This window comes from Odocoileus virginianus, chromosome 31, assembly GCF_023699985.2.
Source record: "Odocoileus virginianus isolate 20LAN1187 ecotype Illinois chromosome 31, Ovbor_1.2, whole genome shotgun sequence".
In the NCBI taxonomy this organism is placed as follows: domain Eukaryota; kingdom Metazoa; phylum Chordata; class Mammalia; order Artiodactyla; family Cervidae; genus Odocoileus; species Odocoileus virginianus.
Genome location: NC_069704.1, coordinates 17,239,158 through 17,254,513, shown reverse-complemented (window position 1 = coordinate 17,254,513; position 15,356 = coordinate 17,239,158). Strand labels below are relative to the sequence as shown.

The 15,356-nt window shown below is 46.6% G+C and overlaps 1 protein-coding gene across 4 annotated transcripts in view; it reads right to left on the bottom strand.

Annotated features, from left to right (window-relative positions):
- ABCA1 (ATP binding cassette subfamily A member 1) overlaps positions 1 to 15,356 on the bottom strand; it is a 132,837-nt gene that overhangs the window by 76,958 nt on the left and 40,523 nt on the right. The window lies entirely within an intron of this gene.

Sequence of the window (15,356 nt, the reverse complement as noted above, 5' to 3'; positions counted from 1 at the left end):
GCCTGATCAGAACTTCTGGTGCTAAGACACAGGCATCAGAATTTTATAAAATTCCACCATGATGATTCCAGTCAAGTTTGGGAAACATTAGTGAAATGAAAAGTTCAGGGGTATAGGGACAGAATAACTTAACTTTGATGCTGGACTCTGCTGTTTATGAATTGCATGGCTTTGAGAAATTCATTTTGCCTTCCTAAGTCCAAGACTTCTGACCTAGGAAGTAAGGGTAACAGTACCCACTTTTCAAAGGTATGAGGATTAGAGAGATTTGCATGTAATGCATGAATGCTTGCCAGGTGGCTCAGTATAGGAGCCTGCAATATAGGAGACCTGGGTTTGATCCTTGGGTTGGGAGGATTCCCTGGAGGAGGACATGGCAACCCACTCCAGTATTCCTGCCTGGAGAATCCCCATGGACAGAGGAGCCTAGAGGGCTACAGCCCATGAGGTCACAAAGAGTCAGACACGACTGAGTGACTTTCACTGACACTAGCCAATGCTTGGATAGTGAGCAGGGGGTTCATGGGAGTTGCTCAAAAAATGATAACAATTTTGGGATTATTGAGAAGGGTTTACTTCACTCACCTTGACCAGTGTACCACAATGATGTATAGAAAAAAGGTAGGGACACAGACACTTCCCTCAAGGAACTTCCAAGGATGACAAGGGTGATGAAGAGGCAAATCAATAGAAAAAGCAGAGCGAGGATGACAGAGCCAAAGGAAGGCAATTCATGGAAGCATTTGACCCAGATGAGCCTTATCTGTTTCAAGGGGGGAATCAGGCTGAACAGACTGAAGCCAGGTTCTGGAAAAGAACAGAGAGCCAGAAATCTCCAGAGGCTGTGGCTGATGAGGAGAGGGTAAGGAAGACCTCCCAGTGATGCAGGGACCAGGGCACCCTGTAGACATAGTGCTATGTGCACATGGTTCTCAATGTTTCTGAGTGAATAAATAAACACACAAGCAGATAAGCATAGAAGAGCTTCCTCAGAACCTAAGATTTGGGGAGCAGGATGGGAAAAGGAAGAGGACGAGGTACAATGTGAGGCCAGAGGAGGGTGATTTTGTACCTGTGGTCTCCAGTTTTCTCCATTTTTTTTCTTGGCAGGAAAATGAGTGGAGAAGCCAATAATATCAAGAAAGCCTGATATCTGAAATGGCCCTTCTCCTCTTGCCCTAGCTAACTTGGACCCTTCTTTAAGATTTGGGCCATGAGTCATCTCCTCCAGGAAGCCTGTCCTGACATGACGCCCTCAAGCTCGCTCAGGTGGCCATTCCCCCATACCCCAATAGCCTCCTATGTGTGCTTCCCCGGAGCTACAGTTGTCTGAGACCACATCATTTTCTCCAGAAGAACAGAAGTGCTCAAGGGCCAGGACTTACTCAAAAGGACAGCAGTGCCTGGCACTGAGGAGGCATCCCATCAGTGGTGGATGATAAAGGAGTGGATGAACACATACGAGTGAATCAAGTAATGAATTGAGATGACCTGCTGTGGGCAGCGAAGGGTGAAACAGGATATGAGTGTGAGACAAACTAGGTCAAGATAGTGCTAGAGTTTTTCTAACCTCCTCAGCTGTATCAACCCAGCGTCAGGAGGGCAGTCAGGCATGTGGGAGCTGGAAGCAGGGCCTGAGAAGTGTCCATAACAGGATAAATGAGGATGACGAGCATCTACCTCACCGCACTGAGCTAAGGGTTAAAAGAGAAATGTACCTGAAGTCCCAGCACAAGGCCTAGAACCAAGAAAAGTCCTCAATAAAGATGGTTAATACCGTCATCACTTTCAGGAAAGACACCTCATTAGCTTCAATGCTAGTCTGATCCTAAAGTATATGCTTTCAGAATAGATAAGAACACAGAAGTGACTTTGCCAACCAAGTCAATATTGAATTTATGATCCAAGGTATGTGTGTGTGTATGTGTGTGTTATGTATTTGCCTGGCTGAGCTCCTGAGTCAGAGAGAATTATGAATTCTTTCTGCTGACACTGTTATAAGGTGAAGAAAAGGTTGAAGCTGACTGGTTTGCCTAATCAGAACGTTAGAAAAGAATAAAGAAATCTAGCATTTTACAGAGAATCAATGGGAATGATCACCTCTACAACATCACTGCAGGGATGGGCATAGATAGAAAATGACTAGTAAGAAAAACCAGTCATTGGACACTAGAAAGAAAACACTTAATGGAAAAGACAGTCACTTACTTGGCCATTTAACTCTTTCCCTGTGAGCTGACATAACCTCGATTTTCCTATCTGTAATGTGTGGGTTATAGAAGATCTCAGGGATTGTCTTATTGTTGGTACTAAAAGGTACACTTGGGATTAAACTAAATCAGCATTGGACTTGGCATTAGGAAATCTGAACTCAGGTCCCAGCTCAGCTGTTTTCTAACTTCAATTGTGAACCTCACTTTTCTCCATTTCTGAATATCTCTGGGTCTCAGTTTCCTTAGATATAAGATGAACTAATAACATTCATAGGTTGTTGTGAAAACAAAGATCAAGAAAATGAAAGTAGTCTTTTGGAGGGAAAGAGCCTCAAGAGTTTACAAGGGTAACTGAGAGGCTATAAATACTGTCACAGAATATGGTCATCAGGGAACTGGACTGGTCACTAAATTAAACATGGGTCCCTGCTGCCCGAAGAGAAGACTGAAAGTCACCATCCAGCAAAAGGCCCCAAGATAAGGCTCCTGTTGCCATATCTCCAATGTGGACCAAAATACTTGATCAGCTGAAATCAGCCTCCTTGGTTTTGCCTGGAGAAGCCAGCAGTGGTCTGTCCTTTTCCAGAGAGCTTTGCTTTGTATGCAGGGAGGTGGGGCAAAGAAAAAGAGGGGAAAAAAAAAAGAAAAGAAACCAATTCAGGAGCTTGGCGTCCAAAGAACAAAACAAGTGAAATGTGTGTTTGTGGGCTGAGGACGAACAGGACAGAATCCTCAGTTCCTTGGCAGTCCTCAGGGCCAGGCCTCTCTGAGCAGGCTAAGGAAACACTTTCCTGGCAGGGGAGAAGGGTGTGGCAGGGAGGATCACCGCACCAGGGGGATACAGGGGGTGGGCGTGAGGGGGATGCTCTCATGGCCACTCAGTGTTCCTTCTGCTTCTCCCCAGCCTGCCTGAGCAGGGCAGAGAAGCAGGGAGGAGGGAGCGCAGCAGCCCAGGAAGGCGGAGGAGGGCAGTCCTCAGCAGAGCCTGCAGCGGGGTTACTCCCGGTCAGTGCCCTCCAGTCCCCGGCTCCAGTTTCAAGATCGCTGTAGTCTCCTTTGTTTAACATGAAAAGAAACCACAGCGATCAGCTGCTTGAGAAGTGGGTGGAAGAGGCAAATTAAAAAAAAAAAAAAAGAGAGAAGTAGAGAAAGATCATGTCAGCTTCCAAGGCCCAGATACTCTTCTTAAAAGGACCCAAGGAGGTCCCCCAGCCCTGACCTTGTTCCAGGGGCAACGGCCTAGAGAAACTGCAGCCAGATTCTCACTCCTGGCTTTACTCGCTTAAGCAGGACCTTGTATAAACAAGACTGTGAAACATCTCTCTGCCAGAAAAGAGCTGGGAACAAACATACTCAGGTGTCTTTTGGGGTATTTTTTGTTGTTTCAGTTTGTTTTCGTGATGCTAGGGCTCCACTTTCTTCTTCAAGGATAGCTCCAGCCTGCTTCACTGAGACAGTTGGACCCTCCCGAGGAAAACCAGGGCTTCCCTGGAAAGTTCAGGGTTCTGGAGAAGGGGGTAAGACAGGGTGACCTGACTGCTCCCTGGGGTGACTCCTTAGAGCAGATGAGAGGAAGCTGGGAGCTGGGATGCACACAGCTTTGGGAACTCCTGCTGTTCATCTGGGCAAGGGTTCCCAACCCAGAAGTTTCTTTCTCTACAGTGAGGGCTTGCCGAGGATACCGACTTGAAAGATCCCAAGTTCTGGAGAGTCTGACTAACCTGGTTCCTATCTCAGTTCCAGAATTTTCCAGTTATGTGCCCTTGGAGGCTTAAACTCTCCAACCCTATATTTTTCTGTAAATGGAGATCAGCTATATAGGGGGTGGATCAGGTAAACAGTAATGACAGTATAGAATGCCCTGAATACTGACTCACACATATTGCAAGAGAATATTTGTTGTTGTTCAGTTGCCCAGTCATATCCAACTCTTTGTGACCCCATGGACTGTAGCAAGCCAGGCTTCCCTGTCCTTCACTATCTCCTGGAATTGACTCAAACAGAAAATACAAGTGGAAAAATTAAACAAGTTCAAAACAAAACAAATGTTGATAAAGTCTTAGGTGACACAAGTGAAGAGTTCCTTAGAGAAACCACAATATTAAGGGTTGTGCTTCCTGATTCCTTTATGGCAAGTCCTGGGGCAGCCAAAGTCTTCTGAGACCCATGGGACCATCACGGCTCCAGGAACTACAAAGTCCTTATTCTACATAGAATGGAATTTGATTAATTTGATTAATTAATTAATCAAGAAATTTCTAAACAGCTACTGAAGTCAAAACACTAGAGCTATAGTTCCAAGTAGTAATATTTCTCAGCGCTCCTTGAAGGCAGGAATCTGTAATAAAAGAGATGCTGTACAAAGACAGGATCCCTGCCCTTGCCTTCCAAGAGGAGAGGGACAGAAGGTCAGGGGAACAGAGCTGTGAACCTCCCAGACCGCTCTGCCACTCCAATCAGTCAACACTGAAATCAGGGGATGGGAAGAGACCTGACACATCTTTCCTGGATCCAACTGCTAAGGCAACAGCATACCTGCCTTACTGAGAAGCGGGCAAGGTGGAAGAAGTGGTCAGGAGCCCCTGGAACAAGGATTCATGACAGCTGATAAGAAGTTGAATGGTAAGCAGGCCCCAAAACAGGCGATGGAGACTGTGGCCCCAGAGGGAGAGAGTGGGTGAGCTGCTCACACTGGTCAGGAGCTCTGTAAATGCAGTAGGCATGGGAGGCACAGTCAGGCTGGCTTGGGAAGGAAAGAAAAGATAACACTGGTGGGGTAGCATTAGCCCCAGGGAGTTCTGGACCTAAAGAGAAAGAGGAGACAAGAAGTCATCATTAGACAAAGCAAAAAAACAGCTGGGTGAACACTGTGTGGAGGCCCCTCTGAACGCCAGAGAGGTAGAAAGGAAGGGAAGGATGCCCGGAAAAGGCAAGGAACAGAGAGAAGGTGAGACCAAAATAGGAGGAAACAGAGTCCAGAAACAGAAAGACCAAATCAAACAGAAGGGGCCAACAGAAAATGATCTGGGAAGAAAGAGAAGAGTTGGAGGAATTCAGGTGTTCTGCCTAAAAATGAGACCAGAGGCTCTTAGCACCGTGAGTGAGGGATCAGAATCAGCCTGCAGGGCCCTGAGAAGCCAGGGAACAGGGGAAAGGAAGATAAGTTTATGAATTAGGGGCTGAGAATGGGTTCTTTCCAGGCCTGGATTAGGAAGAATTGTTCATATATAACATATAAATTGCTTAAGTTTCTCTTATTTTTAAAATTAACAAAACGTCTTAAGGGACAAGGTAGTGCTTTGTTGGCAGAGGAAGAGGATTAACATGTACCGAGCATCAGACACATCGTATGTGTTATTTTCTACAATCCTTAAAACAAGCTTATGGGAAAGGTATTATTTGTCCCATTTTTCAAATAAGGAAACAGACCCAGAGATGTTAACATCCTGCTCAAGGCCACAGAGCAAGCAAGCAGTAAATCTGAACCCAATCAGCTCTGGCTTAACCTTTGGCCCTTTCAACTACATAGGAATTAAGTAAATCATTTTATTCTTTTAAAATGCTTTATAAAGATTTTGCCACCAAAAGCTGGCTATGCCACTCATGGAATAAGGCAACGTGGCAACATGAGTTGGTGCAAAGATGCTGAACCTTGAGATCAGACAGACACTGATTCAGTTCATAGCTTTACTCAGTCACCTTGGGCAAAAGATGTAACCTGTGAGTCTCAGTTTCCTCATCAATAAAATGGGGATAATAATACCGAGATGTTGTAAGACTTGAATGTAATAACATATTTAAATGTAAAATGGCATCATGATCTGGTACAACTTAGTCTGTTGGACAGTGTCACTCTAAGATCACCCCTCTATACCTAAACACAACAGTGATGAGAGCGCTAGAAACGGAAAGATTTCAAGGAGAAACAAACTGGAGTTCCATACTGCTCTTTGCCACCCACAGGGTAAATAAATCTCATCCTGGAAAAGCAAGAGACATGAAACGCTATTCTTGATGTTAACAATCCAAACTCTCCAAAGGCAGTCTGATATCCATGGTACATGCCGTCCAGTAGTCGAGTACAATTGTGCTTTCTATTCTTGTCTGGGCAGAGCTGACCTTTGATTCAATTTAGTTTGAGCAATATTTCCATACAGCAGTGCAGTGCTACATCCCCTTGATGGCAGCCCAAGCTGGGACCAGACCCTGCCCTGGATGGAAACCAACAGGCTGGGTTTTGAGGCGCTGCCTGGCCCTGACAGGTCTGGGGAACTCTAAGGTCTCAAGTCAGAACTTCGGGTAAGTGCATATGGACGTGAATTGCAATCACCCCAAAATTTCAAGGATTTCCAGTTTGACGATCTAATGTTGAGACACGGGTCATCTGATCTCCCGAGAAGACCCATAAGGGGCCCCACAAGGACAGAAAACAAAGTTTGAGGCTGCAGCCTCAACTTCAGCAGCTGCTCATATGGAAAGAAAGGGGTTAGGAGGAAAGGAGAAGTGGCTGTGAGTCACAGGATGTTCTTTCTACACGGGCCTTGGCGAACGTTCCACCCATGTCTATTACTGTGAAGCCAGGAAGAGGAGGAAGTCTGGCATTTCTCTCAGAAGCCCTTTTGTCTCCACTCTGATCCCAGTCCATCCATGCCCAGTATCCTGTAACCTGAGAGATTTTCTGGCTACCCTGGGCTGCTCCCTATAGACTGTAATAACATACTAGCAGAGAGTGAAAGTCTGGAGTTCTAATCCTCTTTTTGCCCTTTGCCAGCTGTGCTTCCTTAGGCAAATAACTTAGCCTCTCTGAACTTTAGCTCCTTTGTGTACACAAAGAGGAACAAAATTCCCTATCTCGTATGATGGCCATACAATGAACTGAAGTATAAATGAGGTGCTTATGATGTGCCAAATATTGTGCTAAATGCTTTACGTTTATTAGCTCATGATTCCCCATGATAGCCCTAAGAGAGGACTATTAACTCCATTTGAGAAAACTGAGACACAAAGACACAGAATTATCCAAGGTCACAAGTCACTAAGCAGCAAAGCCGGGATCTGGACCAAGGCAGTCGGCTGCCAAGTGGATGTTTACAAGATGATAATTTTACAACCTCCTTCCCTCAACTCCCTGCCACAGCCAGCTACCTTGCCATGTCACCATAGCCTGCCCTGCCCTCAGGGTATCAGGTCTTTCTGACTTTCAAAGATTAAAGTAGAATTAAAGGTCCATGCAGTGAGTTTTCAGTATTACCTGTAACCCCAACAGCCAGAAAGTTATGATCCATTTCCCTAAGTAAACTCCAGCATAACCCTCAGGACTTATTTCACAAAACTCTTGGTCACAGCCACATCAAAAAGGCCAAAGAAGCCAGATTTGTAACATGAATACATAGCAAATAACAGCCAGACCATTGACACTCTAAAGTCTTGCTGAAGGGATAGACAGACTCAAGAGTCAGGTCAGGATCAGTGCTGCCCCAGACCTCCCCTCCAGTCCTTCCCTCTTCTGACCCTTGACCTCAACAATATGGGATGTCTTCCAAAGGGACATTTCTAGTGCAGCGACAAATTGCCCAAAGTTCTTCCTTGCTCTCCTTTCCTGGCAAAGTTCCCATGAGCTTCAGAGGATGCTACGGTCTGGAGAGAAGGCATTACAGAAGCCCTTGAATCAGGAGCTGTGGGAAGCCAGTTATAAACCTAGTCCTCATCAGGGGAAGCTGAGCTAAGGCACCCAACTTCATGGAGCACTGTTCTCATGGGAAGTGCCATTCACACGGACTGCGGTATACATGGCATCCTCAGAAATGTGTGACCTGGCAGCCTCAGTAAAGCCTGAAGGACCTCCCTTAACTGTCCCCACCTACCTCACCTGGCCCAATTCAGCAGGTCCAGAACAATGATCTTCTGAAGTCCCACATAGCACCTACTGAGTGAGTGAGTGAAAGTGCTCAGTTGTGTCTGATTCTTTGCGATCCCATAGACTATACAGTTCATGGAATTCTCTAGGCCAGAACAGTGGAGAGGGCAGCCTTTCCCTTCTCCAGGGGATCTTCCCAACCCAGGGATCAAACCCAGGTGTCCCACATTGCAGGCGGGTTCTTCACCAGCTGAGCCACAAGGGAAGCCCTAGTACCTATTGGGCTTCTGTTAAAAGGATTGCTGTGGCTATAATGTGAGACAGGGCCAGACACATAGAGACCTAAGATCTTGGATGAGAATGAAAGCTGCTGAGTCCCATGCACAGGGGAGACTGGGGATCTAGCCCTCCAGCTACACGACAAAACCCTGTCCACTGAGCCAGGCCACAGCAGATAACAATAGAGAAACGACAGCGCCTCCTCAAGCCAAGAAGGAGAAGACTCCTGAGAGTTCCTTGGACTGCAAGGAGATCAAACCAGTCAATCCTAAAGGACATTAACCCTGAATATTCACTGGAAGGACTGATGCTGAAACTGAAGCTCTAATACTTTGGCCATCTGATGTAAAGAATTGACTCATTAGAAAAGACCCTGATGCTGGGAAAGATTATGGGCATGAGGAGAAAGGGTCGACAGAGGATGAGATGGTTGGATAGCATCACTGACTCAATAGACATGAGTTTGAGCAAACTCCGGAAGATAGTGAAGGATAGGGAAGACTGGCATGCTGCAGCTCATGGGGTCACAAAGAGTTGGACACGACCGAGCGACTGAACAGCAACTGCAAGCCAAAGAATTGTCCCTGGACCAGCATAAGAAATGGGGAGGCTGAGAGAGCATCTAGTGTTAAGAGAAGAGACAGGAGCCCAGGAGACAAGAGCCCAGCTACCTATGAAAATGAGGGACAGTGGGGAGCTGGGGAACTTCTTGCAGGGGATGTAAGGGTGGCCCACCCCAGGAGGTGCCCCTCCCAACTTCCAGCCAAGTAGGAAGCCTTAACCACTACATTTGGTATAAACTTGAGAGGGTCCAGGCCCGTGTTGCCATAGAGATGAAGAAAAGCTGTAGTCCGGATGCCAGGATTCGAGAAAGGAGCAAGGCACTGGAGCAAAATCAATGTTTGAGCAGAAACATCCAGCAGGAAGCAAGCTAATGAGCCCATTAGGTATCAGTGAGCAACTCATTTTAAGTAGTTCTAAAGGAAATAAGGATTTCCCTTGTGGCTCAGATGGTAAAGAACCTGCCTGCAATGTGGGAGACCTGGGTTTGATCCCTGGGTTGGAAAGATCCCCTGGAGGAGGGCATGGCAACCCACTCCAGTATTCTTGCCTGGAGAATCCCCGTGGACAGAGGAGCCTGGCGACTACAGTCCAGGGGGTCACAAAGAGTTGGATACAGCTGAGCAACTAAGCACAGCGCAGAACACAGGAAATAAACAGCAAAGACAAAGAAGAAAGCGAAGGCATACCTCCTTCTCTGGCCCAGTCCTGATCTGAGCAGCTCTGGCCCCATCGAAAAGTCCTCAGTTCTGGCCAGCCTGCTGGCCATCCCACTGGAAAATGCCAGATTCCCAAGAGGAGGCAGTGGACTGGAGTGGTGCACAAGCCTGCAGGGTGGTGTAGAGGAAGAGGCCAAGAAAGAAGACAGTCCTTCCCGTCCCCCTAGGTCTCTGGAGGGACAGATGCTGCTGTGCGAAACCTGAGGCTGACACAGTTTAGAGGGCTCCCTTTAGGAAAAGGAGCATTTTTTAAACATCCTACTTCGGCAAGTTTTGATTGCTGAGATCCCTACCAGGGCCTTGGAAAGGGGTTCTGAAAGTGAAACTCCTTTAGCTTCTCAGTAAATCCACTTCAAGCCTCTGGACTCATAGCAGGCTTTCCAGGAAATGGCAACTCACTCCAGTATTCTTGCCCGGAAAATCCCATGGACAGAGGAGGAGTCCATGGGATCACAGTCAGACACAACTGAGCGACTTCACTTTTTCTGGAAAGTAAACCTTGTAGAAGAAAGCAAGCCAAGACTGTTCTTAAGACATTTTTGTCATTATTATTAATTGAAACCCCTGGGGACCTGGGTTCACACAATGGATCGACTTGAAAATGACATGTGCTGGGACTTTATACTTTACAAGGTGCTTTCATTTGACCCTCAACATACTCTGTGAAGCAGAAAGGACAGGTATCATCTCTCCCCTTCATTCTGCAGATTCACTGGCTGCTTGCCATGTGCCTGATTGTACTGTGCTATCTTGTTGATGCTTGGGACAGGGTGACAAACAAGGCCCAGCCCTGCCCTCCAGGGGCCCCAAGCAGGGGCCAGCCCACAGCACCAGTCAGACCCAAGTGATGCCCCACCCAGGTACCAAGTTTCCAAGAGGCAACATGTTCAGGTTATTTCACCGAAGTCCCAATTTCAAGGCAAGGAAAGCTGAGGCCCAGAGAAGATAAACAAATTGGCAAAGCCAAACAGGTAGCCAGAAATAGATGGGGAGGTAACTATCTCAGATTAATTGCATGTCAGCTGTGTGCTATGACCTCACTATCAGTCATCCATCCACACAACGTCATCTGATGTAACATTCAACAACCCCCAGGGCTTCCCTGGTGGCTCAGATAGTAAAGAATCCACCCGCAAGGTGGGAGACATGGTTTTGATCCCTGGTTTGGGAGGATCCCCTGGAGGAGGGCATGGCAACCCACTCCAGTATTCTTGCCTGGAGAATTCCCATGGACAGAGGAGCCTGGCGGGCTACAGTCCATGGGGTTGAAAAGAATCGGACACGACTGAGCAACTAAACACAACCCACAGACTACCTGATCTCCATTTTTCAGGTAAACTGAGGGTAAATTTAATTTATGCAGAATAAATCAAAGCATGCCCAAGTTTCACACTTAATGAGGGACAAAGCCTGATTTGGGGGGAGCAAAGTCAGCAAAGAGCTATTTTTACCATCTTGGTGACATCACTCATCCCAAACAAATCTTAATACAAAACCCAAAATGCTTTCTCTCACAGCAGCAATTTCCAATCTTCCATCTCTACAAAACTACTCACACAAGTTTCACCACACCCACAGAAAATGATATCGTCTTTAAATTAACTTTAAGTAATTTCTTCCCTATTTAACAGCTTCCTAAGCAATAATACCATGAAATTATTTTGAGGTGGGTTAAAATTAAAAGTTGTCATCTGTGTACTGCTCAAAACCATCTCAGATATCATACAAGATTCACTTAAAGAAATGCTCTTTGTTGCCAGACTGCATCTCACAGAGACAGAATCTAGACCTCTCACTTCTTCCAGAGCTTTTGAGAATTTGTGCAACTTTTACATTTCCACTGGGATGGAGTCATGAGGGGGTCTTAAGAAGAGTGAAATGCTCCTCACCTAGACTCCCAAACATTAATTTAACCCCTGTCCAACCTGGATGGATATACATTTAGGAAGAAAACAAAAGGTCCAAAAAGTTCCATTGATGAGAAAACTGAGTGAGGCCCCTCTGTAAAGCTTCCTACATGTGCTTATTAGGATGGTTTCAAGGATATGTAGGCTTGCCTATGACTTAACTCTTGAACTGGAGGTCCTCCCAGTTGGGAGATTAATGGAACAGCTAGAACAGCTGTAGAAATAGCAGTGCATGGACCAGCAGAGGTTTAGCTGTATTCCATTCCCAGAATATCCCTCTGGTGGCTATGCAAACTTGGGAAAGTCCCTCCCCCATCCCTGGCTGGATCACAGTCTTTTTTCTAGAATAGAAGTTCCGTATGGACAGGGGCCATATTTGTTCTGTACACCTCTATGTCCCAGCACCTAGAGTAGAGGTTGGGACATATTAGTGTTCAATAAATACTGGCTGAACATTTGATTCAATCAACCCATTTGTCTATAAGTGAACTAACTGACGTCTAAGGTCTCATCCAAGTGGAAATAAAACAATGCCCTAAGCCAGCAAACCATGGGACTAGAAAAGAGTATTTGAGCAGACATCCCCCTGCCCACAAATTATCTGTGGATGTATCAATGGAGTTAGCAGGTGGAGTGAAAGGGAAGAACAAGATAAGTCCTCTAACCAGATCCCAGGAGCCCGGTGGCCCAGCACAAAGACAACATCAGTTGGTAGGTCTGCAACAGCCTGAATGGCACTGTCCAAAGGGGCTGTTAGTCTCCAGTGGACCGATCCAAACCTCCAACGCTGGTCCCACAATCACCAACGACTTGGATGAGAACAAAGAGAGCTATTTATCAAACTTCTACATGACAGGGAACAAGCAGCACTAGTAAATACAACACATGGCAAAAACAGAATCTGAAACAGTTTGAGTAGGAAGAGATGACATAGGGAATCTAAAAATGTAAAACAGAAAAGAGATAGATACTCTCCCTTTAGGTTCAAAAAGTCAACAGCACAATTCAGAAATGGAGAACAAGTAACTTGCGACACTCTGTATTTAAAAGGCTCTGCAGCTTGGGTTGACTGCACATGGAGAATGAGTCAACTGTGTGACGTGGATGCCAAAAAGCCTCATGCAATCCAAGGCTACATTACAGAAATATGGTGCTCAGAGCAAGGGACTGAAAATCCCTTTCTGCTCTGTGCTGGAAGACTGTTGTAATTTCTGATAAACTTCAAGAAAGACAAAGAAACATTGAAACACAACCAACTGCCTCCTCTGAGAGGCAGAAATCAGGAAGTGCGGGGTGTGGTAGACATTTCAGAAGAGGAATGGAGGACTTTTAGCCTAAGATGACAACAGACTTCAGGAAGAGAGGGAAAGAAACACAAGAGTTGTCTATAAACACTTCAAGGGAAATAGGCCAGCCTCTTTCTCTGGGCGGTACAGAAGACCAGTGAATATATTCTGATAATTAGAATACCAATATTCTAATACTGGTATTCTGCCAATACCCAAAATGAGCTGCCATGGGAGAGGCAGGTCCCTGCCACCTGCCACCCCTGAATAGGCAGAGAAGGTTGATGAGGGCAGGACTCCAACCAAAGATCCTTTCCATCTGCAGAGTGACAGCACAAGAGAGCTGAGCCTCTGAGTAGGGGTTTCACTGCAGAGAAACAGGTCTCCAAGTCAGGATCTACACTGATATACCCCAGCCTTGGACTCTCTGAAATCTAGTGCATGCATGTGTGTGTGCTAAGTCACTTCAGTTGTGTCTGATGCTTTGTGACCTTATGGACTGTAGCCCTCCAGGCCCCTCCAGGCTCCTCTGTCCATGGGATTCTCCAGGCAAGAATACTGGAGTGGGTTGCTATGCCCTCCTCCAGGGGATCTTCCTGAGCCAGGGATCAAACCCACGTCTCTTACATCTGCATTGGCAGGCGGGTTCTTTACTACTAGTGCCACCTGGGAAACCCCTCTGACATCTAGAGTGTTATTCAAATTCAGTAAAAAGTTACTGATTCCACCTGGGAAGAACCAACATTTCTCTACATCTCCCTCTGGACTGAGGCCAGGCTCAGTGCTACAAGACAGCCAAGAAAGGTGGAAGCTGCAGGGCAGAAGTGGCCCTAAGAAGTAGCTGCAGGGCAGACAAGGGTGAAGGGAGAGATAAGCTTTGACAGGAGACAACCGTAATCAGAGATCTCTCTTCAGAGCTATGGGGAGAAAGTTGTCTGAATGCAGGTTTGGCTTCTCTTCTCAACCCTGACTCATGTCTCTCGTTTATCTGCATCTTAGGAAGCACCCACCGAGATCTGAAACTACTCCCCGCCCTGTCCCCCATTCACAGTCCATTTCTCCAGCCACGAAGTGGAAGGCAGAAGAGCAAGGCCAGGTGCTCAGAAATACATCAATGATGCACAGGAGTAAAATCAGCTCCTGTTTATTGAACATCTACCATGCGCCAGACACTGTGTGAGGGTTCACATTTCACACGGCAAGTTACCAATTATTCATAGCTGAAAAAATGAAGGCTTGGAGAGGTTAAACGGCTTGGCCAAGATAGCACTCCAAAATCATCATAGCTCATATTCACTAAGTGTTTCCTTGGTGCCAGATGCAGTTTTTATATGCAGTTAAATGTTTCAACTCCTCTACTCCTCACAACAATCCTATGAGCTAAAGTTCTCCTACTGGCTCCATTTTACAGATGAGAAGTGTGGCCCCAAAAGGCCTAAAAGGACTTATTCACAAAGTCACCAAGCTACAAGATAATACACTGTAGTACTCTTTCCTCTGGGTCACACTGACTCAGCAGTAGAAGAAATAACCCTGACTGTCTCTGGTCTACCAGGCAGGGGGCCCCCAGCAGATCAGGAAAGACAAATGCCTTGACTGGTGGTGGTTGTCTCTGTGTCCTGTGCTGGGACAGACAGGTGTGCAGGGTGGGGGCCTACAGGGCAAGGAGATGGCATCCAGATGGCCTGGCTGTGCACCTAGGAGCTGAGCAGCTGGGAGCTCCTCAGAGCTGACCCGGAGCCCAGGCACGGTCACACCTGTTTTTCTTGTGAAACAACACCTCCCGCTCACCACCTCCCATACAGTTTGCCTCCAGGTAAAGCACAGTCCAGCCACCCAAGAGAAAGCTCCAATACAAGCCTGGTTTAACCTCTGGCACTTTACACTATTTCTGTTTTCACCAAGTGGATAGCAAACTGGGAGGCCTCTCAGCAGAAGCCAGCCCACCTATTCCTCCCAACACCGAACTAAGAAAAAAGCACTTTCCTGGAGCGGTGGTGGCAGCTGACTGGTGACGGAGTAATTTATCACTCAACACTGTTTAGAACCACCAGTGCATGGAGATGATAAAAAGAGACTGACTCTTAGCTTCATGACTGCTTCTGAATTCTCCACAGACCACGCAGGCCATCACAACCTGCATCTGGGGGCATGCTCCCACCACCCCCTCCCCCCCTGGTCGGCCACTGCCTGGGAGGCTGCTCCACAGTTACTTCTGCAGCCAGCGCCTCGGCCAGCCAGCTGCCTGCTCCCAGCTGCTTCCTAGATGGCAATAAACTGCCCAGGCCCTCACCGGATCAGAGATAAGGATGTCACTGTTTAGAGATCAGAGGTTCAAATGCTCATTGACTAAATCAAATGATTAGGGGGATGATGAACTGCATTTTTCTTTTAGAAGTGAACACGTAACTTTCACTTATCCATATCAAGTTGCAACTTTATCTGCTCTTATACACACAGAAGCATCCCCTGTCTACACATCTGCCCACTCATGGCAACCATATGGCCAACTCCATAAAATGAGGTTGGCAGCA